The sequence below is a fragment of the Schistocerca serialis genome, chromosome 1 (genome assembly GCF_023864345.2).
Source record: "Schistocerca serialis cubense isolate TAMUIC-IGC-003099 chromosome 1, iqSchSeri2.2, whole genome shotgun sequence".
Taxonomy (NCBI): Eukaryota; Metazoa; Arthropoda; class Insecta; order Orthoptera; family Acrididae; genus Schistocerca; species Schistocerca serialis.
The window spans coordinates 977,416,956-977,427,257 of NC_064638.1; the positions used below are offsets into that span (position 1 = coordinate 977,416,956).

General features: G+C 43.6%; 1 pseudogene; it reads left to right on the plus strand.

The window, feature by feature from the left end:
- The first annotated feature begins 1,102 nt into the window (after positions 1-1,102).
- Positions 1,103-1,220, plus strand: LOC126426872 (5S ribosomal RNA; annotated as a pseudogene).
- The last annotated feature ends 9,082 nt before the right edge of the window (positions 1,221-10,302 follow it).

A 10,302-nucleotide genomic window follows, 5' to 3' on the forward strand; every position in this document is an offset into this window, starting at 1 on the left:
GGATTAGCATGAAGAGCTGCATCAAACCAGTCTCAGGACTGAAGACAACAACAACAACATTATTACTGTTAAGTCAGAAAAGAATGTTACTAAAACTCAGGTTTATACCTCTGTCCACAACGCTTATTTCAGTAGCTAAGTCTATACCAAGCGAATCTGAGTTAGGTGGATCACAGATGGCACTTTTTATTGTGCCATACACTTTAGCTTCTACCTATTCCATTAACGGAGAGTGTGCTCAGATATACATGTGTTTTTCGCTGTTTTTATTTGCCTAATTTTATTCGCACCTTATCTGCGAGTTTTATAAATTAGTGATCGAGGAGGTTTCGTAGTTTCTGCCTTGAAAGACGAATGAAGTTGTTACTAAAAACAAATTTTTTAACACTTCTGTTACACTTTCCATTCAGTTAACCAAGTCTGTGACCATTTCCACGTTTCGTTTGAATATCCTCCATTTCCCTGTTTCTCCGACCTGATACGGATTCCACACACTTGTCTGTGTCGTACAAGTGTCTTGTGTAAAATCTCATTTGTAAATAAACTGCACCTACTGAAACGTGCAGTAACAGTATGCGTAAATACAAATGCAGCTTTGTATCTGTGCCAATAGTGGTTCGCAGTTACTTGTAAGACATACCAGACTCTAGTTGTGAGTCATTAACCTTCTAAGTGAATATCATCATGCTTTACAACTTCTCATTTGTCTACATTAAGAGGTAGATGCCAGACTTTGCATCAGGAAATATTGCGTATTGCCAGAAAATTTACGTGGTAGAATTTCCTCATATTTAAGTGCATCATCTCCGAAAGTTTGGATATGGCAAAAAATATTACCCTCTTAGTTATTAATGTATTGCGTGAACAATAGCGGTTTAATTACACATTCCTGGGGCACACCAGACTTTACTTTTAACCACCAGTTTACAATTTCTTGATCTTTATGTCCCCCCTTGTTAACAGACTCATGATACACTATGTAAATAGATCCGAACGAAGTTGCTCGCTCATTAAGTCACTGGAATCGAACTCAAGAGGGCCACTACTAAGGTATATGTCCTGTCATAAGCTTTTAATTTTTCCGTTCTATTCCTATATTGGCGCCAACGGCCTTGCCGCTGCGGTAACACCGGTTCCCGTCAGATCACCGAAGTGAAGCGCTGTCGGGCTGGGCTAGCACTTGGGTGGGTGATCATCCGGTCTGCCGAGCGCTGTTGGCCAGTGGTGTGCACTTAGCGCTTGTGAGGCAAACTGAAGAGCTACTTAACTGAGAAGTAGCGGCTCCGGTCTCGGAAAATAACATGCGGTCGGGAGAACTGTGTGCTGACCACGTGCCCCACTATATCCGCATCCAGTGACGCCTATGGTCTGAGGATGACACGGCGGCGGTCGGTACCGTTGGGCCGTCATGGCCTGTTCGGGAGCAGTTTAGAACTACACTGGTTAAGACAAACGCCTGCTGTTTCGTTTTCGAAGATTCTGACGGACGTCCTTTGTCGAACTTCACCAAACCTAAACGATGCTCGGTCTCTAATGACCTTATCGTCAACGGAACGTTAACCCCAATATTCCTTTCTGCTCCAACTGAGCGGTAGCACAACTCTCTACTGTCCTTGAGAAACAACCAAGTATCGTGGAAGGTGCGATATGAGAAATGAGAAGAATTTCAGGATAGCGCGGAAGATAGAGTTAGTATTGCAGATCAGAGACTGCGTGTGCTGTGTGTGCGGTGTGGTAGGCACAGGCCGAGTAACATTTTGGAAAGTGTTGGAGCAGAACAACCCACAGCGGTTGCAGTAGGACCAGCCTATTTGGTACCTGGAATGAAAGTTGCGCACATCAAATGCTAATCGTAACTACTACAATTACACCCACTTTCTTATTCCCGTCTCGAATGGTTATCGAGGAGAACGATTTTTACTAAGTGGCCGTGTGAGCTCCAATCTCTATCAGTTTAAAATATGAAAGGGAGCTAAACGTTGGCTGACTCATCTAAGGACGCACGCTCTCGGAAATTTAACAGTAAATCATTTTTTATTTATGTCCATCTCTGTGACACTTTTGCTTTTCCCAAACGAACCCTTGACGACACGGTCTCTTTCTTGTCTCTTCTCTTTTTCACATACGAATTCTCCCTGGCAAGGGCCATAGTCTAACGAGCTATAGTGAAGTTTCAGCCGAAAAACGATTTTGATGCGCCATTCCTTATTGAATGTACTATATAACGTAAGTACAAGAACGTTCTTTGAATGAATCTCAGGAACGTGAGCATTCTGTCAATGAATCTCAAGAACATGAGCATTCTTTCAACGAATCTCAGGCTTTTTTCATGCGGTTAGTTACGTTTCCATTTTAAACCATTCTGTACGTATGCTCTCATTGGTTTATGGCAGTGACTATTTACAGTTATTTTTCAGTATCCATGCTATCAAACAGTAATCATGAATGAAGATGAGGACGCCATATCCAAGTTCCTCCAGAACCTAATATGTTCTCCCTTATTAGCTTCACCTGGTCCTCCTCAAATCAACAAACCACCAGTCTCGTTGTTGACCTCCATCTCAAGGATGGCTACAATAAAAACCTCCTATCCCATTCCTCCAGAACCTCTGTTCATTCTCTCCAATTCACTTGACCCAATACTCCTCAAACCAACAAGCCTTCTTCCTCCATGTTGACCTTCACATGAAAGATGGCTAGATCAGTACCTCCGTCCATAAAAACCTACCAATAACCAGCAAATCCACCATTCTGACTGCTGTTACCCACTCCACACCAAGAAGTCCCTTCCATATGGCCTAGCCATCCTGGTCATCGTATCTGTAGTGATACTCAGTCCCTGTCGTAGTATACCAAACGTATCACTGAGGCAGTCAAATACTGAAATTATTTACTCACCATTGAATAGAAACAGAACTCCTGTGCCTTGTCTCACCAGTCACTTACCACCTTCCACATAGCCACTGTCCAGCAGCACTACTCTTATAATGCAGTACCAACCAGGACAGGAGCAAATGTACTACATTCTCCACCAGGGTTTCGACTACTTTTCGTCATGCTGTGAAATGAGGATTATTCTACTCACAGTCTGTCCCAACCCTCTTACAGTGGTATTCTACTGCCCACTGAACCTTCTCAACATCCTTGTCCATCCCTGTAATAGTCCTACATGTAAGACTTGCCCCTATAGCCTCACACCACCATCTACTGAATACTGTGTGCTGTGCTGTGCTGCTTTCTACATGGGCATGACAGCTGACAAGCTGTCTGACTGCAAGAACGGCCACAGACAAATTGTGGGAAAGAGACAGTTGGACCACCCAGTCGCCGAACATGTTGCCCAGCATGATGTGCCTTACTTCAGTGACTGCTTCACAACATGCACCTTCCATATCCTTCCTATCAACCTAAGCATCTCTTAGTTGTGCAGTAGGTAAAACTCCCTGCAATATATCCTTTGTTCCTATAATTCACTGCCGGCCGGAGTGGCCGAGCGGTTCTAGGCGCTACAGTCTGGAACCACGCGACCGCTACGGTCGCAAGTTAGAATGCTGCCTCGGGCATGGATGTGTGTGATGTCCTTAGGTTAGTTAGGTTTAAGTAGTTCTAAGTTCTAGGGAACTGATGACCTCAGAAGTTAAGTCCAATAGCGCTCAGAGCCATTTGAACCATTTTGAACCTATAATTCACTGACCTCAACCTTCACTAGTCCTTGTCCTCCACACACTTACCCTCTTTCCTGCTCTCACTCCAGTACTAAACAAACTTCTACTCCACCAGTGCACCCATTAGGCTTTCTCTGTTTGTTTTGCGATCCCCTTACAACACCCCTCCCCAAAACCCTACTGACTGCACCCAGTAGCCGTACCCTGTCTGAACCATGTCCTTGCACACTCCTATAATAAGCACAACATTCCTGACCCCTACCCTCTTATCCCCCCTCTCTGTACAATACCTAACAATACCTACTCCCTACCCCCAATGCCCACACTAGATTGCTGCTCCCATACCAAACGTGGTGCAAGGTGCAGTTGCAATCTGCGTTCTGGTCACAGTAGCAGGAGACAGAGGTCATGGCTGTGGTCAAAGCATTACGATGGGCGAATATCTGTGTGTAGTCTTCAAGGTGACGATTCTGTTCATCGTCATCATACCGACCAAGCAACTGGAGTGGTGGTACGGTACACTGGATAAATAACACGATCATCTTTGGTTCACACAGTCAGTAATTTGGGCACCGACGGTTATATACCTGATGTGTTTCACTGATTATATGTACCCTACCTTTGAATTCTCAACGATATTATCTTTCACGAACACTGCATGTTGCCTTTGCTCTCCTGACTACCTTGTTAAAAAGCGTGTTCGATGTTGCTCTGGTGAGCACGTTCTCAGAATATCTCACTGTAAAATTTTCTCATTCGTTGCTGAGGTACTTGCACACCAGCAATCCACTATAGTTGATGAACTCTGGTATGGATTTGCAGCAACCATCACAGTCGCTGAAACGCAGCTGGCCGGCCGCAGTGGTCTCGCGGTTCTAGGCGCTCAGTCCGGAACCGTGTGACTGCTACGGTCGCAGGTTCGAATCCTGCCTCGGGCATGGCTGTGTGTGATGTCCTTAGGTTAGTTAGGTTTAAGTAGTTCTAAGCTCTATGGGACTGATGACCTCAGATGTTAAGTCCCATAGTGCTCAGAGCCATTTGAACCATTTTTGAAGCGCAGCTAGTATCGAGCTGTTGCCACTGCCACCCACATAACCCAATATTACCAGTAGATTTGGTCACATTCTCATCCTGTAGTTCTGTGTATATACAGTAAGTAAAAAAAAAGTATTTGCTGTTCTTCCTGGTATTGAAATTTTAATGTCCAGCATTGTGTATACATGCTCTGCACTTTCGGCTACTATCTTGTAAGTGTGGCACTACACAGTGATGAGTTGTTTGAAGCGCTTATTTTTTAAAGTGAGCATTAACAACAAGTTCATGTGATTCACAAGATGGAGCAAACCTATTTTGACAACATTTCAGCAGCTTGCTAGTCTACATCTACCACTGTAAAAGGTGTGGTGTACTAGCGAACCGGCGTTTCTATTTGCCGCTATGGGTGCGAGGTACGCGGGACTTCTTTGTTGGCTTCACTACTTATGATTTCATAGAAGTCGGTCATTCACCACTGCCTGAAAGTCCATTCATTTTTTATATGAAAGATCCCTAAACCTGTTAAGTAATTACACATGTTAGCGAATCCAAGTGGCATCCCAGGAGGAATGCTCAATATTCAGCGATATGGCAGGAACGATCATTCTAAGCAAAAATGCCCAGTAATCATGGGATCTCAAGTGCATACCGTAAGAGATATAAGCAATTGTTCATTTTTGCTAATGTGAAACACGTCTCTGATAGTGAGCAAATTCTCACAGTTCTTAAGGTATGCCTTTTGGAGCACATGGCTTTTTTCTTTCCTGTCATACTCCCGAATATGGACCATTCCTCCTGGAACACACTATCTACATACCCTCTAACTCAAAAAAGAAACAACAAGCGTCGCAACGCGGAGGAATTATCCGAATCGGATAGGAATCATTAGATGTGGTTTACATATACAGACGAACAACCGATGACATTATCAGAAAATTTTAATAGTTTATTCAAGAAGAAAAGGCTTTTCAAACTGAGGAAGGCAAAAAGTATTGGTCTGTCTCTCGCCCTTATGCAAGCAGTTATTCGGCTTGACGTTGATGGATAGTGTTGTTTTATGTCCTCCCAAGGGATGCCGTGTCAAATTCTGTGAAACTGGCACCTTATTGACTCGGGGGAGAACTGTCTTCAGAGATGAATCCTTCTTCGAATTGCGCCCTGATGATCAGCAAAGACGTGTCTGGAGACGCACCGGTCAGTGGTGGGATACCAGCCTGACTGTCGTTCACCAAACGGTCGGCCAACCAGGTGTGACAGTCCGGGTTTAAATTTTTTTCGTAGCAGGTCTTCCTCGGCATCCTTACAGTACACAGGTATGTCAACAGTTTTCTGCGTCCCGTTTTATCGCCGTTCATGGGAATCCTTCCTGGGCTTACGTGTCAGCAAAAAAATGCCCTCCTGCACACGTTGAGAGTCTCTACTGCTTGCCAAACTCTACCGAGCATTATGATCAGAACCCTCCAGCCAGCTCGGGATTTCGACGATCTAAAGCGTCAATTGGAGAGATTTTCGCACGGTATCTCTCAGAACGACATTCAACAACTCTGTCAATGAAAGCCAAGCCTAAAAACTGCTTGCATAACGGCCAGAGGTGTACCAAAGTGTTACTCACTTGCTCAATTTGTGAAGCTCTTTCTGTCGAATAAATCATCCAAATTTTTTGAAACTGTAGTTTTGCTTTTTTTTCTGTACATGTATATCACATCCAAAGATTTCCACCGTCCCAATCAGATAATTCCTTGGTGGTGCATCACTTTTTTTTTCTTAGAGTGTGTGTATACAGTGTGTCCCAGGAGCAATGGTCAGTATTAGGGGGTACGACAGAAACAATCGTTCGAAGAAACAATGTCTTGTAAACGTGGGCTCTAAAATTCATATCTTAAGAACTATGAGCACTTGCTAAGTAGCAGAGATATCTTAGAGTATACTATAAAATAGTGATCCCCACCACGTTTTTGTTGTTGTACGTGAAGTCTAATTTAAAGAAATATTGAGTAATTTTGGAACAGTTTGCAATAATTAATAATATGATTCAAGAGGAATGTTTAAGGGTATAGTCAACAAATATTTGCAGCAAACTGGCGGAACTACGACGAATTAAAGAAGAATACAGTGCCACAATAACGTTGACTAGTCAGTGTATTATGTTCACTGATTTGAATTTCAGTACACTCATGCAGCATTATGCCTCCCACACAGAACAGATGGGCCCCCATAACAAACATGTTCGACAGTGTTCCTCAGTGCATTACACCATTCTACCTCTCTTCATATGAGAATAAGTCCGAAATCATTACTCAGATTGAATCTGCCCTCATCCAAGAAGTACGCCGGCCGTGGTGACCGAGCGGTTCTAGGCGCTGCAGCCTGGAAACGCGCGACCGCAACGGTCGCAGGTTCGAATCCTGCGTCGGACTTGGACGTGTGTGATGTCCTTAGGTTAGTTAGGTTTAAGTAGTTCTAAGTTCTAGGGGACTGATGACCTCAGCAGTTAAGTCCCTTAGTGCTCAGAGCCATTTGAACCATTTGAGCCAAGACGTACACGTTACCCTTCTCCTCGGTGGCGCAGCCCTAGGTTCTTGGCACCGTCGAAAACAGTACCGTCGATGTGAAAGTGTAGGCGACACACACCGGACTGGTCGTCAGACAAAGAGACTAGCCCTTTGAAGTCGCCGTGAAGTTGTTGAACGTGAACTTGCATGGCTTGCAGCAGTATTAAATGTCGTTGCTGGAGCACCCGTTCTTGGACGTGGGTCTCTTCTCACCTGTTCACAATGTAGCGGTCATCTTCTGCTGTAGAACGAACAATACGAGACTGGAATAGAAGGGAGAACCGATAGAGGTACTCAGGGTACCCTCCGCCACACACCGTCAGGTGACTTGCGGAGTATGGATGTAGGTGTAGATGTAGATGTAGATGTAGATATCCGTAGTCGACCACCTCGTCGCATTCGAGCCGCAGTGCCTCTTCTTCAGAACGCTCCCCATGCCCGTGACACATTCTGTGAGCAATACCAAACTCATGGGCGACGGTCGACACACTTCATCATTCTTCCAGTTTCCTGAGGATTATTTCCCCTGTGTCGTCGTACAAAGTTTAGTGCAGGACATGTATGAAGAACACCATCACTGTGCACCGTAACTGCTCGGTAATTGACCAACTCACTGCCGTTTTCCGTCCCTTTAACTGTCACGTATTGCAAGGCCTGCCCAGTTTGACACTACAGTCGCGCTGACCTCTCGCCATGAGACATCCTGCTTTCCTTGCACGATGGGGACCTCTGAAATTATGGTCCAGCACTTTCATTCCTTCCCATCAAGCTGTTAATTCGTTATGTTACTTTATCTATCTCGTCTTTAAGTTTTACAGAGATGTGTGTATACAGTTTGTAACGGGTGTACATGGAGATATTTTCATATGTGGCACCTTAATATGTGCATAGATCTGTGTGCTGTTTGTTTTTTCTCTGTGCCGAACTGTCACGACAAACACGTCAAACAATTTACTACCTAATATTATATGCATGGCCGTAACTGCACCACTAAGAGAATTACGCCTTTCAGTATAGACTAAATGTTTTGCGTCAACGCGTCCATGCTTCATCTGACCAGTTGCCCAGGGGAAAACGCACTAATGACTTACTTTTTCGACTGTACTTGGAGGTACTACCCAACATTAGAAAATACGATCTGTAAGAGCTATAATTATCAATTTGGAAATTATATAAACACTGATGTAATGTTGTTCAGTGCACCGTCCTCAGTCACACGATCTGTAATACCTATAATTATCAATCAGGAAATTATGTAAATACTGATGTGATGTTGTTCAGTGCACCGTCCTCAGTCACCAATAGAAATATCTGCACTTATACCCATTACACCCTTTTGTATGAGTCTGTATGTATTATAAATGAATGTCCACTATCACGTTTTCTATCTGTTTGTGAAGGCTAATTTCAGGAACTACTGAGGAGTTTTTGATACGGTTTCTACTAACAGACAGACTGATTCAAGAGGATTTGTGAATCTTATTTACAGATATTTCATGCAAATCATCTGAACTACTTTGTAGTGTGGTCCCCAGGCCCTTTTTCTTTTCTGTATGGGAAGGCTAACCTCAGAAACTTTGATACGGTTTGCACTAACAACTTGAAGAGGAGTATTTGTGTCTCTAAGAGGGCTATTCGAAAAGTAAGGAACGATCGGTCGCTAAATGGAAACCACAACGAGAACTAAAACTGTTTTATTTGCAACAGTTAGCTACAACTTCCGGCATCCTCTGTACATAGTCACTGCTCCGACTTAAGTATCTGTTGCAGCGTTGTACCAACTTTTCAATACCCACATCACAGAAGGCAGTCTCCTATCTTTCCGATAATTTTCTACATTCTACTGCAGCTCGTTGTCTGTGCCAAAATGTTGTCTTCATAGCCAGCCGTTCATTTGAGCAGAGATGAAAATCAGAGGGAGCCAGGTCCGGGCTGTATGGTGGGTGATCAAATAGTTCCCATCGGAAACGCTCCAGTGTGCTGCCGTCTATCCCCACCTTCACCTCTGCATAACTACGGCAACCTACAACCACTGGAACCTGCTTACTGTATTTATTCTTCGGTCTGCCTTATGAATTCTTACCTCCCGCCCTTCCCACTATTACCATGCTGACGATTCCTTAAAGTCTTAAGATGTGTCAGGTGAATCGGTCCCTCCTTTAAGCAATGTTATGCCTTATATATCTTTCTTTCCCCAGTGCAGTTCAGTATCTTACCATCACTTATTCGTGCTGCCAATATAATCTCCAGTAGTTTTTATAGCACCACATTACATAAGTTTCCATTCTCTTCTTGTCTGAATTACTTACCGCGGACGTTTCACTGCCGTGCAAGGCTGCAGATGAGTACTATCGGGAAATGTTTCTCAACATATAAATTTATGTTATATGTTAACAAGCTCCTCTTCTTGAGAAATATTTTTCTTGCTATTTCCAGACTGCTTTTTGTATGCTCTCTACTTCAGGAGAAATCTGTTAATTTGCTGTCTAAATAACCAAACTCATCTACCACTTTTATTGTTTCATTTTCTACTAACGAGCGAGGTGATGCAGTAGTCAGCACACTAGACTTGCATTCTGGAGGACGGCGGTTCAAATCATCATCGGGCCATCCAGATTTAGGTTTTTCGTGAGTTCCCTAAATTGCTACATGTAAATGCTGAGGTGTTTCCTTTGAAAGGGGGCGGCCAATTTTCTTTCTCGTCGATTAAATATTCTCAGCTTGTGCTCCGTCTCTTACGGCGACAATGTGAAGGGACTTTAAACCCTGGTCTTCCTTCTTTCATTTTCTAAACTAAGTCCCTCAGCACCGCCTTATTTAATTAGACAGCATTCCATTACAGTTGGTTTAGTTTGCTTTTTGTTCATCTTATAACCTCGTTTCTAGACACATCCATTCGGTTCAACTGCTCTGCCACGTTCTTAGCCGTCTCTGACAGAGCGTCATCGACAAACCTCACGGTTTTTATTCATCTCCCTGAGCGTTAATTTCATGTCCCAATATTTCCTTCGTTTCCTTTACTGCTTTCTCAGTGTATGAACTGAATAACT